The sequence below is a fragment of the Alligator mississippiensis genome, chromosome 6 (assembly GCF_030867095.1).
Source record: "Alligator mississippiensis isolate rAllMis1 chromosome 6, rAllMis1, whole genome shotgun sequence".
Lineage (NCBI taxonomy): Eukaryota > Metazoa > Chordata > Crocodylia > Alligatoridae > Alligator > Alligator mississippiensis.
Genome location: NC_081829.1, coordinates 14415477 through 14443145, shown reverse-complemented (window position 1 = coordinate 14443145; position 27669 = coordinate 14415477). Strand labels below are relative to the sequence as shown.

Here is a 27669-nt window from a genome sequence, read left to right as displayed (position 1 = left end):
CGTTCCCTGGTGCAGCATGTGTGGCATGCAGCTCCTGTTGGTATGGCCCACATGACATGTGCCCCCAGCCACTTAAAAGTTAGACAGCCCTGTATTACAGCAAGAAATACATTTACATGGAATTAAAAGGGGTTCAACTATTGAAATGCCATTAAACTTTTTTCTGCCAACTCTAAGCAACACAGAACAAACAGCTGACTTACTCTGACCAACCCACCCCTGAAGACATTTATAGGAATCTTTGAGTTCAGATATTAGTGTTTGCAGTATGCATATAGAAGTGTACATTTTGACCTTAATCTGTAGTGTACAGCATATTCTTGTACACATTTCCAGTGAGCTCACTTCTAAAGGACTTCAGTAGTTTCTCCTGCTGAAGTTTCCGCTGAAACATTTTGTACACTATCAATAAGACTTGGTCTGTTGTGACCTAATATTTCTCAGAATACCATATTTTCCTCACATATAGAATGCTCCTTCCCACCAAATATTAGGGTACCAGGGCCATGTGTATTAAGTGGGGAAGCTGATTTTCTGCTTGGGGTTGATTCCTGCTGTACAATGCAGCAGGTTTGGTATTACTGTTCAGGCAGCTGAGGAATACATTTGACTTAATGGATCATTGCTCTTCACTCTACAGGTATTAACAGTTGTCTCTCCTCTTTAATGTTCTTGATGTTCCATTACTCAAACTACTCTTTCTTTGTGCAATTTTTCTGTCTGCTAGCTGCTCCTGGTCTCTCTCTTCACAGCCCCTTTACATTCTTTTTCTCAGACTCTTCAGCTGTCCAGCACAGACTCTTTAGCTCTTTTTCAAAATCATAATCCATCCATAGAGACCAGTCTTCTGCACCTAGGAATTCAGCTTTAGTTATGTAGGAAAGAGAGGATGAATCAACTAAAGTTTAGCTTTTGAATAACTGGAAAAATCCTTTTGCTCATTCTGCCTTTCAAAAACAAGGGTCATTTAATGTTTGGGGGCATGCTGTGTGAGGGAAAAAATACAGTATTTTTATAAGCATATAAAGCATAAGCATATAACCACTATAGGCAGAATCATGGTTGCTCTGGTTTTATTATTGTTTTTCAGTGCATGTGAATGTATTTATTGACTTTTATGTATGAAAGTAACTACGTGTTAAGGAAAAAATCTGATAGAGTTTCCATTCACAATTTCCTACATTTTTGCTGCTTCTGGGTTTGGTTGGGTTTTTCTTGCTTTTGTTTATGTTTTGTTTGTTTTGAGTGGGAGTGGAACTCTGTATGCATAGAGTTCATCAAGTTTAAATTCATGTTAACATAATATACACTAGCAAATTGCCTGTCAAGAATGATGGGTGGCAGGGACACAAGCCCACATCTTGTTCCCCCCAGCCTTTGGGTCCAGGCCCATTGCACCCCTCTCTGGTTCAGATCCAGGCCCATTCCCCCACCTCCCTCCTGCCAATTTGGGTCTGAGCCTATTCTCCCCCTCGCCCCCACCACTAGTTTGGGTCTGGGCCCGTTCCCCCTCCTCCCCCATGCTGCACCCCTAGAGGAGCTGCTCGGCTCCGATTGTGCCAAAACCTGGCATAGCCAGGGCCCCAGTCACTGTGAATGGGGCCCCGGCTGAGCTGGATCATGGGAAAATCAGAGCGCCATGGCTCATCCAGGGGTGCGGCCCATGGAACCCATCTGGGCATGGGGCAAGGGTGGGCTGCAGCTGCAGGCTGCGCTCAGCCTCTGCTCCGTGCATCACAGCTGCTGCATTGACAGCCATGCAGTGCAGCGCCATGTGCCTTGCTGTCCAGCCCACCCAGCAGTGGGACTCATGTGGTGCCGCACCACTGCGAATGCAGTGGCAGCCAGGCACAGAGCAGAGGCTGCATGCAGTCTGCAGCTGCATCCTGCTCTTGCCCCATGCACAGACTGAGAGGCCATGGGCCCCCCCTTGGCTCCCCAATGCCACCCCAGACGGGCTGCCAGGCTCTGATTGCCCCATGACCCAGCCCATCTGGGGTCCAGTCACTGTGAATGGGGCCCCAGCTGGGTCGGGTCATAAGGCAATCAAACCCAGTGGCTTATCTAGGGGCACAGCATGGGAGAGCCAAAGGGGGGCATGTGCCCCACTCCCCTGCTTCCTCCCATGTCAAGCCAAATGCACTCCCCTCCCACACACACACCCCTCTCGCTGCTCCACCCTGCTCCAGCTCCCAGGAAGAGGGGCAAAGAAGCTTGCACATGGTGGCTGTAGCCACCACTTCATGCCCCAATATATACCTCTTTAGTTTGAAGGTCTGAATATACATTAACATGCACCTTTATTGGCTTGTAACAACTTACAAAAGCTCAAGAAACAATGAGATGATAAGACCACAGAGGTATGTACAACTGAAACTGTATCTTATTTTTCCCTGATGAGCCTTCTTAGCAAAGTGATTTGCTGATTTTTGCTAGTTTAGGTTCCAATGGATCTTCACTGGCTAAAGGCCAAAAAGACAAAGACTAAAAATGCCAAAGTACATTCTGAAGTTACTGTGTGTTTTAGTATTATGATGAATCACCATTATAATATCATTAGTTTAGCTGTAGTAGTTAGAATCAGACCAAATAAAAGAAGACCCCCTCAGTGCAAGCAGATGTTCTGCTGTCTATGTGAAATATTGCTCCTCCAACTCAGTTCTAAGTGTTGGACTTATAAATCTCACAGAAACTCAGGATGCAGCCTGATATACTGTGCACAGCCAGAAAATTCATGTAAAAGAGCTGATAAATTTAGAAGAAAATAATCCTTTGGAATGTTTTCTGCACTAATATACATTTTAACTTTCCAAACCCCTGGGAGAGGTTTGTACATAAACTTGCTGAGCTGCTCAGTGCAATATGAGTTGGCATCTTGGGAAAGGCTGCTAAAAATAGGTCCTTGGGTCACCACAGCAAAATACTCAGCTAGGCACGAAACTATTTTAGAGCTAGTGGAATCTGAACCCCATTCTTATCCCCCAAATCCTTGTCCTGGTATTTCAACAGACAGATGGATGCAAACCTTTGCATTAGAAATTTGATGAATTTTCCTTCTTCCATCCTCATGTCTCCTTTCTACCCCACTTCAAAATCTTTTTCCTTCCCTATGCCTTTTTCTTCAACTCAGTCAAACAGGTCTCTTTGTAGTTCTGATCCCATTCATAACAAAGGTGCCCACCCTTCAGTCAAATCCACAGGGCAGACCTCTGGGCTTTGGTTGTACCTAATAGTTCAGAGCAAAGAATAGTATTAATTATTAGGATTGTGTGAAATTTTGGTCCCTGATTTGATTCAGTGGAGATTTAACCCCCAATTCGATGGCTGAATCTCCAAATCTGAATCGAATCAGAAGGCCCTTTAATCTCTCCAAATCAAATCAGAACCCTCCAAATTGATTTGGAGAGATTCGGAAAGATTTAGCAATTCGGACATAGACACAGGTTTAAATGATTTTTCTACATACCTCTAGGTAACAGGCGGCTCATGAATGCTGTGATTCTGGGGTGCATGGAGTGTCCCACAGGAGCATGGCGGGGGGGGGGGGGGGGGGGGGGGGGGGGGGGGCAGCACGCTCAGCAGCAGACCCAGAAGTGGACCAGAAGCACTTCCGGTCCACTGAGGAGCGAGCTAGTACCTTGAGGTATGTAGAAAAAACATTTAAAGCTGTGTCTATGTCCAAATTGATGAATCAGCATCGAATCTTCAGATTTGGATTCAGCTGAATAGAATTGGGGACGGTGATCTAAATCAACAAATTGGGTCACTGTCCCCAATTCAGGCCGAACCTGAATCAAAAAGGGCCCATTTTGCACACCCCTATTAATTATATGCTGCCATTTAGAGATTCAAAAATACTAAGTAAACCTCACAAATTCCCTGTGAAAAAGGTATTATCAGTAGTCTGTTTATAGAAAATTTAGCAACTATTGGCTGAGCCAATGAGGATGGCAGGAGAAATTGCTACTTAGGAAGGTAGGACTAGATTCAAAAAGACATGAGGTAAGGCAGCCTTCATCAAAAAATATATGCTTATAACAAAATCTCTGACCAAGAGGTTAGCATTGGCTTAAGGAAGTGGCACGTCATTTTAAAAACATTATGCATCTACCGTGATGAACAATGGTGTCTTTGAAGAACAGTTCTAGGCCACCCTCGAGAGGTTTGTCTAGAGTCTCAGCTGCACATGCTCAGTAGTTATGTGCACACACCTAGAATAGGATCGCAAACTCTGTAAAGATGCCAAAAATGGCAACTACATGGTTAGGTAAAATAGTATCTAGCACTGTACATGCCTATGATGAACATGCCCTCACTATGGTCTAGATTCTGCGTTGCACTCAAGTGAGCCCACTCAAGTCAATGGGATCCCATTTGAGGGGAGGGGGTTACAACAGCACATTCTTGACCTATGTTACATTTAAGAAACAAGACTTCAGGTTTCAGAGGTGGGTGACAAAAATAATAAGGATTTAGAAGTCAAGACATATGAAGAGAGGTTGATGGAAATAGGCATATTCAGGTTATGGAAAAGGCACTTAAGAGGGGACATGATAGCAGTGAGAGCAGAACATGGACCAATGGCTTGAAGTTGCAATAAAGTAGGTTTAGATTTAGGCTGACCATTTAGAAATCTTGGAAATTCAGGACACTGCCTTCTCCCCTCTCCCTCACACTCTCACAAGTTGGCAGGGGCAGGGTTGCAAGTTGGGCAGGCAGCAGTCCCTGCTTGTCTGCCTGCAAAGTGCTCTGCTCCAACTCTTGGCCAGACTGTGCACCATGCCCCTGCATTTATGGGATCCCCATTTTAATTCTCAGCAGCTGGCCAGTACCAGCCTCTGAAATCTGGGACTGTCCCAGCTAAATCAGGAAATACGGTCACTCTGTTTACACTGAATATCACTGAATATAAACTTCTTCACTGTTAGAAAACAGTGGAATAGAAGCAGATTGCCCAGGGAAGTTGTGGAATCTCTGTCATGGAGGACGTTCACAAAGAAGCTACATAAGCCTTGGTCAGGGAAGATCTAGGACTAGCTACGTCTATCCTCTACCCTAGATATTTCCCATGTTTCTGAGCTTTGCTGATCATCATCTAGAGCTGGAAATTATTTTTTCCCCCTCCTTTTCCTACACATGTCAGGGTTTTGTGTTTTTTTCAGTATTTCTTTTTTTTGCCTTCCTTAGAAGTAATGGGTGAGGCAGCAGCCAAGGCTGGAGATTTTGACTGGGATGCACCAATACTTCTGCTAAAACTAAAACCCAGAGTTTCCTGGCTAGATGGTCTTGCTCTTCCACTCAGAGTCAGATCAGTCACCACATTTGCAGCCAGGAAGGAATTTTTCCCTATGGTCAGATTGGTTTGGACTGTTGGGGTTTTGCCTTCCTCCGCTGTGAAGGGTATTGCCCTCTTCATTGGATCTCTTAGGTATATTTTAACAACCCTTGAAGCAGCAGGACACTGGTTACTAGGGCTGTGTGAACAGGGAAGCATTTGATTCAGATTCAGCCAATTTGGATGACAGTGATTCAATTTGGTGATTCAGAGATTCGGCACTGCCCGGCCCCATCCTCCTGGCACTTTGAAAAAAGAAGAAGAAAAAAAAAAAAGCCCTGCATTCACTGACTGCAGCAATGAGGATCAGGGCCTCTGAGGGCTTGTGATAGAGCCCCTTGTGCAGTGCAGGGAAGTGGGGGGCAGCGAAGATCTCCCTCCCCACCCCTGCCTGACACCCATGTGGCAGCTACCCCATGGCACGGGTGCAGCGCAGCTCGGCAGAGCACTGTGCAGTGTCTGGGAGCTGCATACTGTCTGGGAGCTGGGACCACTGGGGCTAAGCGGTGCTGGGCTCTGGCTGACTGCGGGAGCCACCCCAGCTCCCAGACAGTGAACGGCACCCTGACAAGCTGCACTGTACTCACACCATGTGACAGCTGCTGCATGGGTGCCAGGTGTGGGGGGGTGATCCCCGTTGCCCCCCACTGCCCTGTGCTGCATGAAGGGGCACTACCATGAGCCCTTAGAGGCCCCAATCACTGCTGCAGCCGATGAGTGTGGGGCTGGGCCTGGGTGGGGCTGGGCAGGACAGCCATGGGGGCCTCTCTTGCAGCTCCCCCTGCCTGGGAGGAGGCAAGGACAGCTGGAGGAGCCATGGGAGAACCCTAGCTGCCCGGCTGTGCCTGCTTCTCCTTGGCTGATCCAAATCTCCGAATGTCTCCAAATCTTTTCCAAATCGATTCAGAGGCTTCAGATTTGACTTGGACCTTTTAATGTGTCTCCCGATTCAATTCAGATTTGGAGATTCAGTCGTTGAATCGGGCTGAATCGCCTCCAAATTGAATCGGCGACTGAAGCTTCGCACAGCCCTACTGGTTACTGTTGACCCTCTGCTTTACCTCTGAAAGGTTAGTGTGCTATGCCTTGTGGTTGTGTGACAGGATAGACTGCGTAGTTTTAGTAACAGGTTAGACAAGGATTTGCATGCAATGATTTTGATAGTGATGACCCTGCCTAAGGCAGGAGGTTGGACTAGATGACCTCCAGAGCTTCCTTCCAGTCTTACTTGTCTGTTATTCTATAAGATGGTCTTCTCCAGGCTGGCTCTGAGCTCATCTGCAGAAGAGATTTTCTGAAAGCTGAAGGCATTTATAAGACCTTACCTGAATAAGACCTTGACTGTGGGCAGATGCTATATATCTAGACGTACCTCTCTCGTATGGTTACATGGAACCTATGGTCACTAAGGCTTATGTCTGCAAAGGGTCATAATGGCAAGAGCTGCCAGTCCCAGTACACTTATAATATATGAGCTCTGGACTGAAATGAGTAGAGAGGTGCATAGGAGGGGAGCACTCACAGATTTAATCTGCAAACAACATGCCAGAAGCTACAAATTTAACTCCAGAAAATGTTACAAGAAAAATCTCAATGATTACTTACTTAGTCCTCACACAAAATTAAAGGCAGTCCAGTAAAAACACAACCTTATCCCGGTAAGAAATCATCCACACATTTTAATGTGCCACCTGCATATACTGCTCAAATCTACAAGGTCCTGAATATAAACAGACAGCCCTTTCCTGGCTGTTAAAAGGAACACTACCTCAGCTTGTTCTCAGAGCAAGCCAAAATTATAGCTGTTCGGAGATCAGAAGCATTTTAGGGTGGGACGCTTTTTCCCCTCTCTTCTTTTTACAGTGTTTGTAGCTTTTATGAATAAGGCCTTCATTGTACCCAGACCCCAGAAACGACAGCCTCAGAGGATAGGCTAAAATTAGTATTAAGTATGCTCTTGAAGCTGTCAGAAAAAAAAAAGATTCCTGTGTGTTACAAATTCTGTATGAACAGCAGCATCCCTGGAAAGGCTCTGCTCTTTGCTGAACCTTTTGTTACAGGGTTAATTGCTTTGTATATATGCACCATACACATTTGGTTCCTTGTCTGCAGGATTACCTATTCCTGCAGGGTGCTGCATGTTAACGGGCTCCAGCACGCACCTTTCTGACCAGATTGCTCTCTGTACGCCAAGAAAATTTCACGAAGCAATTGTTTGAGTAATTAATATCCTGCATTTACATCTCGAAAAGTCCCAAAGCCTTCTAAAGGGAGAAAATACAGAATTTACATCTCCTGTTAACCAAAAGCCGCTGTGCCAGGAGAGGAGGGGTGACATGTAGCACAGGCCCATGGGAATGCCAGGTGAAAATTCTTCTTTCTTCCTAGATAAAGACAGTGAGTGTCAGGAACAGGTGCACATGCATACTTCACCCAGAACACAATGAAGACCGATCCACGGCATGTCTATTTTGTCACTGCTTTGCCCAGGTTCCTGATATTTGGTTCTCTTTTATTTGTGACAGGTGGACACATAGCCTCAGCTGATATGTCACAAAGTCATGGCCTTTTTGTGACCTGAGAAAGAGTTAGGCAAGACTCTAGACAGGAGGTATATGCATCCCACTAAGCTCTTCAGCAAGCAGAGGCTGGACTGAAGCACAGTAACCAGTTACAATGTCCAGGTGCTCAAAAAACCAAATGACCAAGATAACAGCTGGATAGACTACGCACACACAATGCAGTCTGAAAAGCTCAGGGCTATACTCCAGGCAGCCCAACTAAAAGCTCTTCTAAGAGCGCCGTGGTGAGCGCTGTGGGTATTTAACCAATAAAAATGAAGGATGGCAGCAACAATGAAAACCAGCTGCTATACAAGCCCTCCTTCCCCTTCCCAACTTTTACTTACATTTCATCTAGTTTGCTTTGATTCCAGGGTTTAATAAAATTTAATCCCAGCATGTCTGGTATTAATTAATTAGATCTCATTCCAGGCTACAGTGCCAATTTCTACAAATATACTTGTACTTACAGAAGGGTTCAGAGACGAACTGTATCTATACCACAAGCAGGACTGGCTCCAATCCCCATCAGAAAGCAAAAAGGCCAATTCCACTGCATGGAAAGATTTATTTTAAAGATATTTTAATGAATCTGTCTCTTTAATTTCCTTTGCCCTCCTCCCTCTACCCACCCCCCAAGAAAGGCCTCTACAGCTAAAACTGGGTGTACTCTGTATATCACAAACTCAACCTTTTTCTAAAGTCTGTTATACTCTGAAGTAGTCCCAAAGATCCAACAATGAAACAATAATCAAAAAAGTGGACAAAGGAGGAGCTATAGTTATCCTCAACCATGAAGACCACATCAATGAGGCCAACAGACAATTCTCTGACACCAACTACTGTGAAGAATTCAGGAAGGACACCACACCAATATTCACTCTGGAACTGGAAAATACTATTCAGCCTCACCACTGGACTAAGTTAGATTTCAAGTCAAGCAGACCCTTTCTTTACCTTGCTGCAATAGGAGCCTCTATAGCTTTGCTCAGTTCTGGCATAGCAGTTAGGCTATTGACAGGAAAATCCTCACGTGCATACCATGGTCTCTGTATGTGCTGATTGTACATTTAGGTCAGTCTAAAAGACTTTCCTTTCAGTCCATTAAAGTCTACTCCAATTGCTGGTTCTCAACCAGATGTAATATTCCAGCATGCAAAGCTGATGCCCAGACTGAATATCACAAAGCACCTAACGAACCGAGAGGGGCTGTTTATAACCTACAAGTGAGTATAAACTTTGCACAAGAGTTTAATCTTATTATATCCTCCTCTTTGAGATGCAAAACAATATTTATAAAATCCATCTAAAACTATAACATAAATATTTCAAACAGAAATTAGCCGGTTTCCTCATGTAGTCTAATTCCATGTGGATACACAGACCATGCTGGCTTGTCAGACTAAAGCAAGATCCAGTGACAACAGCAGGGCTGGACTTCATGGGGATTGTTAAAAGACTGGTTTAAAGTAGTTTAATCTCTTGGAAAGTGCCCATACAAATAGCACTGGGGGTAACCACATCACAATATTTATTGTCTCCACATTTCTTTAACTCTGTTGCATTCAAACGCCGGGTAAAACAACTAAACAAAAAACTGCCAGATTACAAAGTTCCCCTGAGATCTAACATGCAAGCTGAGTTTTTTCCCTCTTGCATATCAATACCAGCAATAAAAGTCTTGCAGGTAAAATAATGCCCTCCGTGATACAGCTGCTACCCCAGAGCACATCTACATGAGATGTTTAATGTGGAGCTTCCTGATTAACTCCCCAGTAAAGTCTGTCTACACGTGCAGCTCTAGTAGGCTGTAGAAAGCTAATAAATGCCACCATAGGTTAGTACTTGTAAATACAAGTACTATCCTGCAGCAGTGTTATTTACTGCACAACAATGCACGTGTAGACACTGATGGGGCTGGCTGGGGCATGGAGGTGCTTCAGTGCAGGGGGGCTGCTTTCCAGCTAGTTTCTCACTGAAGCACCCTCATTCCCCATCCAGTCCCTCTGTAGCATGTTGAGCCAGGGGGGAGCAACCTGGGGCTGACAGGCTAACCTCCCCCTCCACCCCCCAGCTAGTCGGGGCTGCTCTGACCCAGCTCAATGTGCTCTGGTCCTGGGCTCACATGTAAATGTGGCACTTAGCAGTGCAATAGCACTGGAGTTTATTGTTTTGCATTAATTGCATGTGTAGATGCACCTCCAGTCTCCTTATTGGGTTTGTACAGTTTTAACTGTCTTAATTATTTCTATGGATGACACACAAGGGAGGACAGACTCCACCACTTTTTCCCCTGAGTACTTGTTCTGGCTCTGAAGTGCCAGCAGGAAGAAGCAGCATGAAAAATGTATTTTTTTGTCATTAAAGTTAGAAGTACTCCAAGTTGTAGTAGGGTTGGAGTGCTATTGTAGCCATGATGGTCCAGGAAACATCTGAGAGTTGTGGCGTTCTGAGATCTTTTACTGGACCAATTGTATAGTTGTGGGAGCTGCTGAACATGTTTTTATTCATCAAGTGCCCTTCCTCAAGTCTCCAGGGGCAGATCTGCTGAGTAGAAAAGAGCAAGGTTCACTGCTAGAAGAATTCTCTTCCTCTAGTGGGTGTGCAAAGTGCAGCTTGTGAAAAATTCTGAGTTACCCAAGAAAGGTGTAGGAACGATGCTATTACCCCCAATGGGCCTAAGTTGCCCCATTACAGGAATAGGGAGACATCTGCATGTCTCCAGAGGATGATCATATCCTTATGTACCCTGTGGGGGTAATAAAATCACTCCTATGCTTAAGCCAAGCAACTCAAGGTGGTTGTCCACCAAGTGAAAGAGAATTCTGCCCTTAGTGACCGCATTCTAATGTGATGCCGTCCTGGCTACTCAACCTCTTAGCATGCCTATCGTAAGGCTTCATTTTGTAACTTTAAGCTATTCCAGTTGTGTCCTTTTCCTTAGCAACTCACCTTAACACAGAGATTCACCCAGTATATGCCTGGGGACTAAACCCTACTAAATGGTACCACTCAATGCAGGAATTCATATTCCTTGAAGCTGATTAGTGATGCCTTAGTGCAGGTAAGATCCCAAGGTGGATTTCATATATTCTGCAATGCAGCTGCAGACCCTGAGGATTAATAAGAGATCTAGACAACACTGGATTGTTTGCTTGTGGGAATGATGATCCAACAAAAAACAGAAAGATTTGCTGCTGTCCCTGATGAATCTGGTTAGTGGGAGGCAGAGGAGGAACTTACTCCTACAGCTTCCCTGGCACATTTTGCACAGACTGCAGCATCTGCCCTGTCTCACAATCATAGATAGGAAATCATGTTCCATGTTATCTAATCCACCCCTGCCAATGTGAGACCGTACCTTGCAGTACATTTTCTTCCAGAGCTTCAGCATCTGCCTCTCCTGCTTATGCTCCTAGTGTAACTGCAGCACCTTCCCATGTATTGGCTGCTGGTAATGCTAACATTAACTGCACCATCTGCCTCAGCCCTGCCGGCTTCTCACCCACCTCTGCTATGAGTACAACATGTATGCAGCTATTAAATGGAAGAAGTCAAGCACTCTCTTAGGTGTAGTTAGAGGGTAGTCTTTTTCTGTCATCCATTTTACCTTAACCATTGCCCTTTATCTCTTCCTTTTCACTGATGAGCAAATTAACCCTCCCTCTGAGTCTCCCTCCAACCCCAAAAGGATGAAGTTCCTTTTGGTCCAAAGTAAATAGTCACCAAGGGTAATCTTAACCAAGATTAGGCTTTTTCCTCTCCGGTTCACTTTCTCCTCAATCTCATTTCTAATAAGCACGACACAATGCTGATTATTCTCCAAACCATGACAAAGCCAGAAGAATGAGACTTTTTACTTTCATCTCTCCCCAACCTCTCCTTTCTCTATGAACAATTCAGAGAAGGGTATGCTGAAGGGCTCATCTGAGAAAGCGATGGACACAGTTGTAAAAAAAACGGGTAGAAATAGAGAGCCGGAGCTCCTAGGAAATGGAGGATATATTCTGATATACCACTGTTTGTTCTACATCACTCCATGTGTAGTTATTTAAGGCCGATGTCATAAACTTCTCATTAGTTTTGCCCACTGTGCAAGGTAGGGACAATAATAAAATACAGGTGTTTACAAAACAGGTTCAAGTTTATGCAATTCCCCTTATTTCTCTCTCCACCTGCCAATTACTTTTTTTACTTGGGTCCCAGATCAAAAATAAAAAGGAAGGATTGCAGAAAAGGATGGAAATGGACGTGTAGACAGAGAGATGGATAGATGGATAGACAGAACAGCAGATGAATACATTAACCTGTCACCATTGGGAACTGATTTCTGAATCCAGAGACGGCTGAAGAAATACATCAGTCTTAGACACTTCTTAAATTAAAGAAGTGATATAATGAGCTATAAGCTCTAGTGGAATGAGAGGATATCTACTGATGAAGTCTGCCCTATGCTCATGCTGGAGAGATACACCTGCTGCTTGTAGAGTGAAAAATCTGTCCTCTTCAATTATTGCTCATTGACAAGACAAAAAGACTTAGCATGCCTCAGTCACTAAACCAGTACAGCATGGAGCTGCTATGCTTCTAGGAAAAGCAACACTCTTGCTCTGACCACAGTCACATTGCTTCCAGGCCAAAGGCTTCTCTCCAAGAAAGATTGCTGCTTTCGCTTCTTCTTCAGCAACAATTACAGACAGCCTGTGTCTTTTTCTCCCCCAACCTTAACCTTCTAAATGGCTTTCAGTGTTATCCACTCAGCCTGAAAATGATACCTCACTGCCCATCCAATACCATCTCTTTTTAACAATGAAAGGAAACTAAGGTTGTGGAACTACAAAATACTGTTATCTCTCTGATACCCACACCTTGGCTCCAAAGACACCAGTAAATTGCCAGGGACATACATCTCTGCAGCTAAACCATATGTTTCAAAATGATGAGCAATTAACAGCATTTGTCTTTCAAGGACCCAGTTAATCTTTCTTGTATGAGCCAAGTAATTCAAATTCATTAAAAACATAAGAGTACAAAATCCATTGGGGATGTTCTCCCAATTGAAAAAAAAAAGGTGTTTGTGGCCAGTATTAATGTTGCGTTCCATGAAGCCTTCCCATGATAAGGATCTATAAGGACATTATACAATGAATTCATTTTTATGAATGGAAGTTAGGCAAGCATTGCCACTGTTTTATAGATGGGGAAACTGAGGTATAGAGAAACTCAATGGTTTTGTACAGTTGCACTATGAGTTAACAAGAGTTAACAAGAGAACATTGTTTTCCTGAGTCCCTATCCCTTGTTCTGACCCTATACCCACTATTCCCTTCCCTTCACCTAAGAAAGAGCAAGCTCTCTATTTATAGAAAGATTTAAAAAAAGGATGTTCCCACCTCCCATGCACTGATTGTACAAGTGGGCTTTCAGTCATCTTTACTGCTTCAGACAAAGAACGTACTTGTTAGCTCTGGATACAAGCCGACAACTTCAGCGCTGTGAAATACTCTGCTGAAAAATCCAAACATCCCCCTTACCGCAGCTAGAGAAAATTATATCTTCCATTGGTTACAAAACTATGTGGTGTAAGATGGGGGAATCATAGACTTGACCATTATGCTCTAATATTTTCTCATTCCATTTCCAAACTTTAGGCAACTTATAAGCAGGTTAAACCTGTGGGAAGATCTGAGGAGCCCATATAGTTAGACTTCCTAGACAACTTCTGCTGTCTGTGAGAGATGCAGTGTCTACCGTTTTCATTTTTAATTTGAATCTCTGCAGCAATTTCTGGGAAAACACCAGGTCACCCATTGCTATATTCCAGTCTAATCTCACAGACTCAGGAGGAAGATATCCAACACCACCTTTATCTTTATTGGAGCAGTCACAAGCATACAAAACCCAAAGGCAAGAAATTAAAAATTCAAACAGGAAATAAGGATCTAATTGTAACAGTAAAAGTCATTAACTGTTGGAACAACTTCCTGAGGGCTGAGCTGGATTCTCCATCACTTGAGGTCTTTAAATTGAGATTGGATGTCATTCTAAAAGATTGTAGAGATGTAAGAGCAGATTACCATAATGTGGCATTACAGCCTTAAAATGTGTGATTCTTTGGCGCTAGAGAGCTAATGCAATAGAGGCTCCCATTTCACTCTATTGTAGGGGCTAACGCTTTGGCCCTAATCAGTAGCAGGTGGTCTACTCTCGCTCTCATGCCTGACATTGTGTAGTTATTTCTGGTTACAGAAAAGTCAAAATGAAGGGGAAAATACTAGCTGGCTTTTCAGTACATTCCCAGGGCTTTGCCTGAACTCACAGCTACATACATTGCTTTCTGCTTCCAGATCACAAAGAGTGATGGGGTAGCCACGATTATATTGCTAAAAAGAAGCAGACTGACTGCTGTGACTGCTATACGGGACAATGAGTAAATCTAACCTACATCACTGAAAGCACTCTTCGAGCTAAGCACCACTCTCCTCAGCTCCCAGGTAGGTACAGAGTGATACCAGCAGTTTCTCTAGAATTAAGGCTGCTAACTGGGTGCTCCCCACCTCATCTTATTCCACTAGATTTTGGCCTGAAATGTCCCTGTTTTGGAACAGATATTCTTGGATAGGAAGTAAAAGGGAAAAAAAAAAAGTCTTAAATAAATTGGATGAACCAGCTCTGGGTATGGGACTTAGAAAAATTACAAGTTTTTTATATTAGGGAAGAGTTCTGATCTTTGCCCACCTATAACTCTAAAAACGCTCCCGTTCAAAGATGTTAATGCGAGCTAACACATAACAACAGTTTGTCAAACTTTTGTTTAAAAAATAAAAGACTGTTTTAGGTCAAAGTTCTAAGTATTATATGAACTTCATGAACCATTGCTGGCAAAGGTTACAATCCATCCTAAGACTGCAAGAAGTACAAGGAGGCTATAACAAGCACCCTTTTAAAAAGCAGTCCTTCTGCCCAGAGACCTAAAAGAGTTGTGCCCGGGCTGGCTAGGATGGGATATGCATAAAAATAAACCGGGGGATAAGGACATTAGCAAAAAATGGTGGTTCAGGATAAAGAAGAAAGGTAAAACCCAACGAGAATGGAGGCCTGATTCCTTAGTACACAAGGAATCTTTTCCCAAAAAAACCAAACCCAAACACCCTTACTGATACCTCCTCCTGGAATTAAAAGTCCTCCAGCATTCAGCGTCACAAGATATCAGTGAAGACAAAGCTACAACCAGTTGGGGCAGACACCAGAAACCCTCATGTAACAACATCAGGAAACAACCACATAGGTTCTTGGCCTCAGACAGATGCACTCCTATAGTATACTGAATGCTTTCTTAGAAACCCTGCTGCTTGACCCTAGAATGAGATGTCTGACTGATTTATTCAGTTTTTCCAACCCAGAAGAGCAGATCCACAATGTTATTTACCCAGCGTCATTATTGTGGAAAGATACAAGCTCACACAAAGCATGCAACAGTCCAAATGACCTCCAAGTCTCTTACCTGTAGAAATACAGCTACTTATTCATTTCTTTGAAGTTTCAGTAATACTCCGGCATCAATATTGTGATTTATGAAAGGAAGTCTGCAGGGAGAAGCAAGAGAGAAGTCAAAATGTAGCTTCCCTTTGAATCAGAAAATAACACATGTGAGTGAACCATGTTAAAATCACCAACATACATACACTGTCCACACATCCGTGCTAGTTACTTCGGCCACTCACACACCTTCACTGAACCCGTCACCTCCAGTGTGCCATACGCTTTTTCTTCCTCCCTCCACCGTGCTTTTTTCACTCACTTCTGTCTTTTTTTTTTCATTCTGCTCAATTTTTTCCTTACTTTTTCAGTGGATTATTTCCCTGCCCCATAGTCTCTCCATGTGGAACATGAATTCAGTAGCATTTCAGGTAGCACTGAACTTTTGAAACTTCACTGTTTGAGGGAGTATTAAATGAGGCTACCCAAGCCTACCTGCACCTAGTCTGAAGGCTCATTCTGATTCTGTTATTGTAGGGTTCTGTTTTTTTTCATGGGGTCAGAAATATTTGATCTGAAATATGTTTAAAGAATGTCATAGAGATCCAGACATTTTATTTATGTTTAAAATGATTCATTTGCAGCCATGGAAAGATAGGATGAAACCTCTGGAAAAAAACTGAGCAAGAACAAAGAACAAGGTGGTAATAGGCTTTTGCCTCATCTAAAAAAGGTGATGGTTTCCTGTAGCTGGTAGAGCACCTATAGTGCAGCTTGCAGTGAAGATGTAACCACTGTGACCTGTATAGCACGTTAAGGTGGAGAGATGAGGACTAGGGCGATATCTGCACATCTCCAGAGAGCAATCCCATTCCTTCAATGGGGGCCTTTACATGCCCAGAGGATGTAACAGAATAATTTCTATACTTTAAACGAGAAACTCAGAGTTGGTCTCAAGCTGAACTTTTGTTGTCCATTAGGTAAAAGAGAAGTCTGCCCTTTGTGTGTAAGTATAGACGTTGGGTGGAAGTTTGGGAGAGGAGAGGAATCCAGTTTGTTAGAAAGAGGCACAGGAAAAGCAAGAGACTTGTCGGTTTGCATTACCTTAGTGTTATGCACTTGTTTGTTCCCCTCATTATAAGGATTACTTAAAATCAGGCAATTATTCAAGACTAAGGAGCTAAACTTGAATAGAAAACAGTTATGAAAACGTACACAAGAAAATAGCTTTCCAAAGGCTTTTAAGGACAGATGCTAAATACAGATCTACAATGCAATATGGTTTCAAGAAAAAAAGCAGCACAAGAAAGCTTCTGACAGCTGCTATTGTGTAATGTGAATAAGAGCGCCTTCTGACAGCCTCTGCAGAAGAGCACTGTTGCAGCAGCATACTAAACCTGCCAGGCAGTGTCACATCAGCTGGATTTGCACTCTAGCATAGCCACGCTTGTTAGAGCAGATGTGGTGTTGCTCTAACCAACACTGATAATCTTCAGGAAAGGTGGAGCAGAGATTGGAGAAGTGTACAGGAAAGCAGTTTCACAGGCGTGTGTGTGAATGAAAGACAGAAAGAGATTGTAACCAGTAGAAATCTATAAAAAATGTCAGAGGCAACGTAAGATTTGCCCTTGTACAACTCCTATTATCTTAGGATTTCTGCTCTCTTTATAGGTATTCATTCTCACAAGCCTCTGTGAAGCAGGCAAATTATATCTGCTTTATGGATGTGGAAACTGAGGAACAAAACGCTACAGTATCTTACCTAAGGTCAGACAAGAGGACTGAGCTAGAGCCAAAAATAAAACCTAGTATTTTTAACCTTAGGTCTTATGTTCTGATTTTTTCATTGTTCTTTATAGGTGCTTCTCTACCACTCACCATCTTGAAAATAGATTAAAGGACCTATTGGACACTGAATGCTCTTTCTTTATTCGAAGGTTTTTTTTCCACAGTGTATATGTCCATGCACAAATACAGGGGCATTAGCATGTTGTTAAGAAGTATGCACAATGGTCATCACAAACATACTCAAACACACTTACTTGACAGAGCTAAACACAAGCATTGAAAATATATTTTAAGCCACCATGAGCAAAGAACTGAGACATTTGTTTTGAAGGAAAATGCTACCATAAAAGAATAACAAAAGGGGAACAAGTTAAAAAGAGATTACAGTATTTAATCTTGCAACTGTCTCTTAAGGAAAAGTTCTACTCAATTTAACATGGATGAAAACAAGAGGATTATTTTACTAAACATGTTAACAAGCCATAGGCCTTATGTAAAATGAGATCTTTTAAAACTGTTTTAAAATCATCCTTTGGAATTCTGTATCACAAATAAGATTCTCGTAAAATATATAGAAAATCCCAAAAAATCCCACCTAGAAAGTACCCACTTTTTGTTAAATTCTATCAGACTTCATTTGTCCCTTTCATTAAAATAAGTATACCCAAAGGTCTTACAATTATTTAGGAGGAAATCAAATCTCTATAGTGTTCTACACTTAATAACATTCCCACCCACAACAACTCTGTTCTTAGAGAACTATCAGTATGCATGAAATGCCAGAAAATATTTATTGAAAAAAAAGTGTTGATCTACTACAAGCAGTGAAAAGTGTATTGAATATAATAAATGAAAATATAAAACTTGTGCTTTCCTCAAGTACAATAGTTTTGTTTCCAGAAGTCTTAAGAGGTTTGTTTCTTAAATGTCCCAGACGAAATTCAGATTGTTCCTTTTATTTACAGTTAACAGTTAAGTCCTTTCACTTGGGACAGAATCCTGTTCTCAAAGTAAATCTAATATTCTATATTTTTCTCTGTTCATATGAAGGATAAAGGTCTATCTAAGTGATTCAGACACTATCAATGCCATTGTGAAGGACACACTTACAAAAATTAGAAACCAAACTACAGATGCAGATGTATGAGCCTGCACAGGGACACTCAGACCTCAATATGCTTGCAGAATATAATATCAGATAGAAGACAAATACTAAAGCCATCCAAAGTTTAAGCAGAAAGCTTTCTGTGTTTTATCTTATAGTGCTGCGTACTGACAAGAAGTCTCATGAATAAAATTACCAGTGCATTACATCTCAATGGGACTTTTACAGTAATTTTTAAAAGGCTCTTAGTGAAAGCAGTTAACAACAACAGTAACAACAATTCTGCTACTGCTATTAGTAATACTTTGTGGCATGGTTGTATAATGCCAAGCATCTGATCATCTGAAACCAGTTCCAAAACACTATTTAGCCTTACAGTGCAGCTGTGAAGTAAACATTATTATACCAGACATACCGAAAACTAAGCTAAGACAATACTGAAAGAATAAGTGACTTGCCAAAGAGTTCATGGCAATTCATTGGCAGAAAAGAGAAGAATTAAGGAACTCCTGGTCTAACTATCTGATCATATCCCCTGTGAATGTATGGACCAGAATCTGTGATTATTGGTTTTCATGCTCCACTGGCCTAAATACGAAATACCAAGGAATGAATGTTCAGCTCATCTGATAACTTGATTGGCTTGACTCTGACCATGGACATGAGAGCTCAGCCATATGAAACACTCATAACAATGGAGGGTTCCATTAAGGCCGTATAGGAGATGAAAAAATGCATTTAGTTTTTAATTACATTCCTGAGCAGTTTGTAACTATCTCCAATTTCCTTCCCCGTTTGGATAGGGCACTTTGGAGAGGGGCTATGGGCCTTCAGATATCAGGAAGAGATGTAACCTCTTGTCTGAGTTCTTGCAGAGACCATACCTGGCACAGATGATACTCATAAATGGAGTAGGAATTATATGTTAAAGGAGTCCCTCATGGCTTGCTTTGCTCTGTTGTTCTGTGCACATAAAACTTGACTTTAGTGCACACACAGACAACCAGCCATTCAAAGGTAAGCAGCAATACTTGGCACTTACCTAGTATTATGTACCTGTCAACTTTCCAAAGAGAAAACAACAAGATATCTGCCAGAGCCTCCCTGCTAAAGCTGGCATCACTGGCAGGTATTTTTTCCTAGAATCAGGCACAGCTAAACTCAGCAAGAGATGGAAAATATTCAACATTTCTCCTTAACAGCCCTGTCCCAAGCCATCTTTGTTTTCTTTCCTTCTGTCCCTTCTTTCTCCTCCAAGCAGTTTAGTCCAGTGGAGAGGAACCTACGGCGGAAGCAGATGAGTTGGGTTATGCTCCCAGCTTTCTCCCTTTTCCATGACATGGACTTAGTGACTTCCCCTCATTGGATATGTCAATGTTGTTCAATGTTTCAGTTTATTTCTGTCTTGTGTGTGCCTGGGTTGTGTGATCTCTCTCCCCATAGCCCTCCCTCCACTGCAGGTCAACCACCTTGGTCCTCTCCATTTTCCTTCCAATTATGATTTTAGGAACATATGGCGTCATGAGCCCTAGTGCAGGAGTTCACTACAATTATTATCCCCATTTTAGACCTAAGGGGTCTTTGACACAGGCCGAAGTATGACTCGCCCAAGCCCACGCAAGGTGTCAGTGCTGCACCAGAGTTAGATCACTGGTTCAATGCAGTACCTCTATTGCAACTGGTGCATTTAATTCCATGAATGTTGTGCAATACATGCAAGCTGAGACAGGCACTGTTTAGGAAGCGCATGGAAAATCTGGCTCTAGTACAGTGTTGTTCTATTTTACCTTCTTTACTGCTTGAAAAACATTTGGCCGTTACTAAAGGGAGCAAGGCTAGACACATGCATTACAGTGTGTTCCAGAAATAGCACAAACTGGCTTGCACAATTTTGAAACTAAAAAGCTTCCTTTTAGCTTGGCAGCCTATCTCTTTCCATGGAGCAGCTCTGCAGAGGGCAAACTGGCTTTGGGACTCTGGCTTTGTATGAATCATCATAGGAAGATTTCCTGATTTTGAATGCAAGTGATTCAAGTGCAAGGGGTTTCATACCCTTTCACTAGCTGCCAAGCTTTGTACATCTTATGCAAACTATTTAATTAGCTAGCTACATTTATACTGGAAAACATGGGTTTAGGGTGTAACAAAAGTAGAGCAGTCTCTGTGGCTGGTGCTGTTCTTGACCCCTGTGTAAGTATATAGTGGTTAGTAAAATGTGTGCTATTCAGTTTGTGTTGATAAAAGCCACCACAAGTTTGATATGGGAAAAAAACCCTCATAATATAGACAGGATTCAAACAGGATGCCTATGCATTCAAAATCTGTACTTCCTTAGCTATGCTTTCAGGACTGTAGACTGCCATAAGGATTGTTACACCTCTAGGAATGAGGTGGCTTTCTGGAAGAGTACATTTATTAATTCAAGTTCTGCAGTTTACACAAATGGGATCTTCTACTCTGGACACTGGAGAAAAAAAACAGCAAACTCTCTCTGGTGTGACTCTCACCAGCACTCAAGTTTATGAACTGCACAGCAACAGCACAGAGCAGAATAGCTGAGATGAGAACCTGTGGTCTCCCAGCACCACATCTTGTCCTAGGCCAAATTTTCCTTTCAGTGACCTTCATGCCCACTCTTTAGTTAAGTGTCCCATGCCTGTTAAAAGGATAGATGCCATTGGTCTAAACACAAACATGGAAAATGTTCCTATTAATCAAAAAAGTATAGCATTCTAAATTCATTGCTTACAGATATGTAACTATTTTAAGAAATAACATTATTGAAGACCCCTTGCACTAATTTAGAAGTGGGATCTATATGAATAGTAACTATCTACAAATAGAACGACCTGTTTTTTTTTTCCAAAAAGGTAAGGTTACAAATGAAAACACTCAAGCTTTAGGAAATGCCAGAACTAAGCTTGCCCACAAAGCTACAGATCAGCCCCTGCATTGACTACAAGCTATAATTACATGATCACATACTATTTCCTTGCCTTACCTGTAGTCAGCACAGCTTGAACTGAGGGTAAGGTGAGGCAGCACAGACTCCCATTGATAGCAAAGTTGGCAGGTTAGCTGCTAGGCAGACCAACAGCTTCAGGGTGACATGGCATACGTTGTGCTGGGGAGTCATGGAGCTATTGGTGAAGAACCACTGTAATGGTGGATATCCAGTTTATGGATCCGGCTTCTGCCTCTGATACCACAATGCGGTCTAGGGATCAGAGCAATGTTCTGAATGGTTGACACTACTTTCTGACTTACTAGGTACTTAACCTCTATTCCCAAATCTGCCAGAAGCAACCTTCAAGAACCTCTCACATTTCATTATTTGAAATGAAACAGAAAGGAGCAAAAGCAAACCAACTCTCGGAAGGTGATGTGACTCTCACCAGCACTCAAGTTTATGAACTGCACAGCAACAGCACAGAGCAGAATAGCTGAGATGAGAACCTATGGTATCCCAGCACCACACCTTGTCCTAGGCTAAAGCTTGCTTTAGAGGGAAGGCACACAAACTCCCTCTATAGCTCTCTCACAGACCTACATTCATGGAAGATGCAAACAGGGGTGAAAGAATTAGCAAGCATACAGATGCCCTGCAAAACGCAGGATTTGGCAGGTCTGCCTCTTTTCGTTCCAGCAGCCTTGGCAACAGAACCATGGAAATTCCCCTCCTTTGAGTCAGAGGTGTAATCATAGCCCCTCTATCTTTTAAGCCAAAAGGGAGGGGAAGATCCAACGTAGAACAGGAGTTCAATCTACAACTGCAGCCAAACACTCCTGATTAGGAATCACAGTACAAGTGAATTCACCAAAGCCACTCTAATCTTTACAGCTAGAAGGCAAGCCTTTCTCACTTTCAAGACCCACCTGTGCCTAGCTCTGTTTTTAGACAATATCAGATTTTTGCCTTGCAAGCTACCATAGGCAATCCTTTTAGGCCCTATTGTTCTCCGGCAAGACTTTTTATCAAATTGGGTTATGGGCTCCAGGTCACACGAGTCATCATCTGTGATTTATAATTTATCAGTATCTGGTGATGTCATAGGTTTTTTCTGGTGCTGTTGTTTAACTCCGTTGTTTCTGTGTCAGTGAAGAAATGGGACATGGGTGGGGACAAGAAAAGCAATATTTAAATTTGAGCCTTTTCACCATCTTCGCTGAAGTATCAAGGCAGAATGAGATGGGTCGCTTCAGACATCAAAAGAACAGATGAAGCCTTAGATGCAGCCCTGTGTACCTCTCCTCAGGGGGGATTTACTGTCCCTTCTCATATAATGAATCCAGACATTTTCCCTAAGAGACTTGCTTTGGAGCCTTTTGCACAAGAGATCAAAAGCACCCGCTTGCCTCCTGGACAGCAGTACAACTTTGCTGTTTCGCGATCTGAAAAAACGACTTCTACAGTTAAAAAATAAATAAATAAATAAATAAATAATATATATATATATATATATATATATATAGGGCGGTTGTTATAGTAACAAAGGTTTCACCATGTATATATGTTTTATAGACTCCAAACTAGGTTGTCATAGGCAACCAGTCTCAGTGCTGAAGTTTAACTCAAGTTTCCTTCTTGCCCAGTGTTTTTTGAGCCATCAGCAGGCAGCAGAGATGGAGATGGGACACCAGTACACGTCCTGATATTTACTTTTGGTGACAGTTCCTGACTGATTGAATACTCAGAGCAGTCATGCACAACTGATTCTGCTCCTTAAGAGGAGGGTAATTTTCTTTATCCCATCGGTTCTGTCCTCCTCACAGGTTGCCATAGCACCTTACCCCAGCTGGGTAACACTAGTCCATGGCTCCCTCCCAAACAGATGGCTTTATGGAAGGTCCAAAAATAATTTAATCCACTTGCTTATGAGCTTTTAGTCTCCTTTGCTGATTGGCAGACTCTCCAGGGACCACCAGCAGAAGCAGATGGTCCAGACATGAGATCAGAGCAGGAGGCTGAGGCAGTTGATCGATTGATTTGAGTGTAAGGCTCAGTAACCTCATTTGGTATAAGCATGTCCATCAGTACTTGCCAAGCAGGGACACACAGTGACAGCAGTGCAGGTGTTTGAGTGGAAAGGCTAAGGAAAGATAAAAAGTTTGGCTCCATTTTTTAATACACATTTCCCAGTCCTGCCAGATTATAAGATTTACTACCCTTGCATTGTTCTGTGTGTGCCAGGTGGCTGCTGGGTTGTGTGTCTGCTCCATGGGAGAATCCAGGATTTTATAAAGGAGCTGCAGGGGCAGTGACTGGCACTTTGGGGGTGGCTGCACGCCAGCTCCGACCCACCAGAACAAGCTGACCATGCCAGGGTGCAGCAGGCAGGGACTTTTTATGTACCCAAATAGGGTAAGAACACCCCTCACCTCATCACCCACTCCTTTCCCCTCTGTGGTCAGTGGTACCTTTCCTCCCTTCTCCTCTCGCCCTTCCCCTCCCTCACCCATCATTGCTGCTTTCCCCATTGTCTGCAGCTGCCCCAGGGCTGGAGGAAGCTCTAAAGCCAGCCCTGCCCCATTCCAGCCAGTCGGTATGGGAAGCCAGGCTCAGCCAGGGACACCAGCAGCAGCAGTGTTGGCAGGGGTCCCCCTCCCCGAGCCTTCTCCGGAGTGGTGGGGAACACCCAGGGGGACTGGGCAGGGAGGAGGAACCATCTTGCCACCACTGCTGTGCCCAGCTGAGCCTGGCTTCCTGTGCAGCCCAATTAAAGAGAGACAGGAGTGGCTCTGGGGCTCCCCTTGCCCCAGAAACAATAGGGCCAGCCAGAGACAGTGACAGGGGCAGTAGCAGGCAGGGGAGGGGGGCGATGGGAAGGGAAGGGAAGGGAGAGAAGGAAAGGTATTGTTGATGGGACAGGAGGTATGGGGATACCAAGGCAGGGGGGATTCTCACCTAGTTCAGGGACTTAAAGCAGTCCCTGGCTGCTGCTTCCATGGTGTGGTCTGAAACGGGTGAGTGACTGCACTGGTGCAACCCCTCTGGATCCACCCCTGGCCAATTAATCCCCCTAACAAACTCAGAGGCAGGAAGTGGTAAAGCAGAACAATTTAGCAACCACTACTGGAAGAAAGAAAAAGAGAAGCTCATAGGAAATCAAATGACAAATGCACTTCTGGCAGATTCCTTAAGTGATAGTACCGCATACAAATAAATCTGTGGTTCTCTGTGGCTGCCAAGCTAACACAGCTTGTCCCGTTCCCCATGAACAAAACGCCAGATAAAAGGCAGGGGCAGGCTTATTTCCCGTCTCCATTCCTGTAAGCCTGCATGGTTTAGACAAGCTGATCCTGTTCAGTGTACATCAGTAAAAAAGAAAATAGGAGGCAATAGGCATGTTTACATGTGCATTAATGTGTCAGTGCTACTGTGCATTAAGTTTAGTACCTCTAATATCAGGTACTACATAAATGTGCAGTAGCTGGCAGTAATGCACAGTAGCAACTGTGCACAGTCTTTTTTGTGATAATTAATGCACAGTAGACTAATTTGCTATGCATTAGCACATTAGCACATTTTTTGCTATGATGAGCTAATGGGCATAGAAGTAGTCTACTGAGCATTAAGCATCTCATGTAGATGCCCCCAAGTAAAAAAAGTAACTAAAACTGAAGGGAGTAAACACCCACGTGGGGAGGAATTACTTTGAGGATAGGAGGAATGAAACTACGTAAGTGAATATTTAGACCAAATATTAAGAAAACTTCCTTCAACTGAGATCTCTGACATTATAGAAAGAAACCCTGAGGGAAGTGGTGGGAGACACATTAGCACATTTAACACTGGACTGGACAAAACAACAGAAAATGTACTGTGTGAATCAACTGAGCATTAGCCCCAGAGATACCAGGTAGATCACACATTATATGCCTCTCCATTTCTAATTGCTGTGATTCTATTATCTCTTTTCCACAGCATTCTTTACAACAAAGCTGATTTTTCATTCTCATTTATTTCTAGAGGTAACCCTATCTTCACCAACAATGTTAGCAAATAAACACTGAAGAAGTGTAAGCTCAAACTTCTTTTCCCCTTGCTTTTATGTCTGTCCATTCTAAGGCAGGTCCTTTGATGGTATAAACTGGTATATCTCCACTTGTGCCAGTAGAGTCTAAAGCTGTTTTATACCAGCTCAGGCTTACTTTCTATTTTAAATGTGTCTTGAATTTCCTTTTTGCTTTTTCTTGATGCATTTACTGTTGGTGAAAGGTGCTGCATTGACACCCGCTTGCCACTGCTGCTGCCTCTGCTGTCTCAGGGGCAGGTGGATCTCCAGAGTTACTTCTGCCCTGCTCCAGGTAGGCTCCATGGGGAGCCTGGCTCATCCAGGGACAGCAGCAGCAGGTGGGTTACCCCTCCATGAGCCTACCGTCAGGCTGATGGGGAATACCAGGGGGTAGCAGGCAGGCAGGCCCTCCAACATTGCTGTCCTAGACTGAGTCCATTCCCTGCACAGCCCAGCTGGAGGGAGAGCAGGAGCAGCTTTGGAGCTCCCCCAGGCCCTGGGGCAGCTGGGGACAACAGCAGTGGAGGGCAAGGGAAAGGGAGGGGAGGTACCACTGAGCACAGAGAGGAAGCAAGGGAGGAATTCTTATCTGCTTCAGGTATTTAAAAATATTCTCTGGTTGCTGCTCCTGTGGCATGGTCTGAAAGGGGAGGGGTTCTACCATGCCACTGCACCCACCCTGGATCTGTCCCTGGGTTGGGACTGCAGTCACAGGTGTGATTGTAGCATGAACAGACATGTTCAAACTAGCTTAGCCTAAAACCAATAGCAGTGTAGCCGTGGTAGCATAGATTTCAGCACAGGCCATCTCAGGAGGTAAGCCGGGGTTCCTGAGGAGCTTGTACAGCCTGCACTGAAGCTCATGACATTGTGGCTGCAGTACTGTTGTCATCAGAGCAAGCTAAATTACAGCTACCTTAGATGAATTTCCATGTGGTGCAATTACACCTCAGGATTGCAGTGTAGACGTACCCATGGACAGCTGTGGAGTGAGAAACAAGCTGAAACTCACTCGCCCATTTCCCCTCCCCTCCCTTGCCCTCTGCTCATCATCCCAAACCACCAGCTCCCAACCTCCAAGAAGTGAAGAGCAACTTGCTAGCAAAATAACATCTGGAACAGTTGACTCTTCAGATGTGCTTCCCCGAAGCTGTGAATTACTCCAGCATGCATGCGTACACGCGCGTATGTGTGCGTGTATGTGTACATAGCTTGTAAAATATTAGGACAATATTTTGTTCTTTCTAGCTATGGAAATAACAAGGCTGTTGGCCTAGAGTAGACAGATTTTACATTTATTACCTGTGCCCTGAACCAGTCATTTCTCTCTTCCAATACTCATTATTTTTCTTAAGGTTCAAAATGGAATATTTTCCCAGCACAGCATTACTAAAAGAACGAATGCTGGGCAGCACATGCACATACATATTTGGAGAGTTGTCTGAGAACAGGTACTTAATCAAACTTTCAGGCATGTGCCCATGTATATATGCACCTGCACGCATATACACAGGTGCGTGCACGTGTACGCACACACACACACACACACACACATTCGAGTAATTCACAGCTTTGGAGAAGTGTATCTGAAGAGACAACTGTTTAAGGTGTTATTTTGCTAACAAGTTGCTGTTCACTTCTTGGAGGTTGGGAGCTGGTGGTATGGGAGGATTAGCAGAGGATAAGGGATGGGATGGGATACTGCACACCTGTCAACGCTAATTTACAGGTGGCAATTTGTGGCGTGCAGCTCAGCTATTCAGCTTCCTGCTTTTGCTTTTGGCTGAATTAATGGTCTAGGAGCAGCAAACAGTGCTCGGTCAGAGAGGGTAGTAGCAGCCTTGCTTACTGTTGGATTTACAACATGGTTTGTTTACGACTATTCTGGGATGCACTGTGGGTAACAGGAGAAGCCAAAAGGATGACGACTTATATTTTTGTCTGAGCCTTTTTTTAAGGACTTATTCTTGTCCTCTCATAAAAATAAACTGGCAGGTAGTAAATGTACTAGGCAATCCTTAGAAGTACAGTGTGGAACCTTTTAGACCCTGTATCTGCTGTAATAAGGTATAATCCCTAAAACAGTTTTCATTAGGAACTAGACTGGTTATTGCATGTAGTTGATACGGACTGGGTAATTTTAGCAATTCATGAAGTGCCAGAGGATGACAACATTTTTGAAGCAGAGATGTCTGAACAAATGGATGGATGTTGCCAGTTACCTCTTTCCTCACTGGACAGCGCAGACATAATGGCAGCAAAATGCATTACCATGTGTTCATAAACTAAAATTCCTTTAGTTATGTGTAGTACTTAGAGTTTTTTACAAATAAAACGGTCATGAAAGTGTTCATAACATTAGTTGTTCTGCTCCTTTATTTTTTA

The 27669-nt window shown here is 43.3% G+C and overlaps 1 protein-coding gene across 4 annotated transcripts in view; it reads right to left on the bottom strand.

Moving 5' to 3' along the window:
* Window positions 1-27669, bottom strand: part of HIVEP3 (HIVEP zinc finger 3) — a 512034-nt gene that overhangs the window by 224105 nt on the left and 260260 nt on the right. For all 4 annotated transcript variants that reach the window (XM_059729649.1, XM_059729648.1, XM_059729650.1 and 1 more), the window contains one exon: window positions 15401-15482. The gene's annotated coding sequence lies outside the window, so the exon portion shown is untranslated. The remainder of the gene's footprint in view (window positions 1-15400; window positions 15483-27669) is intronic.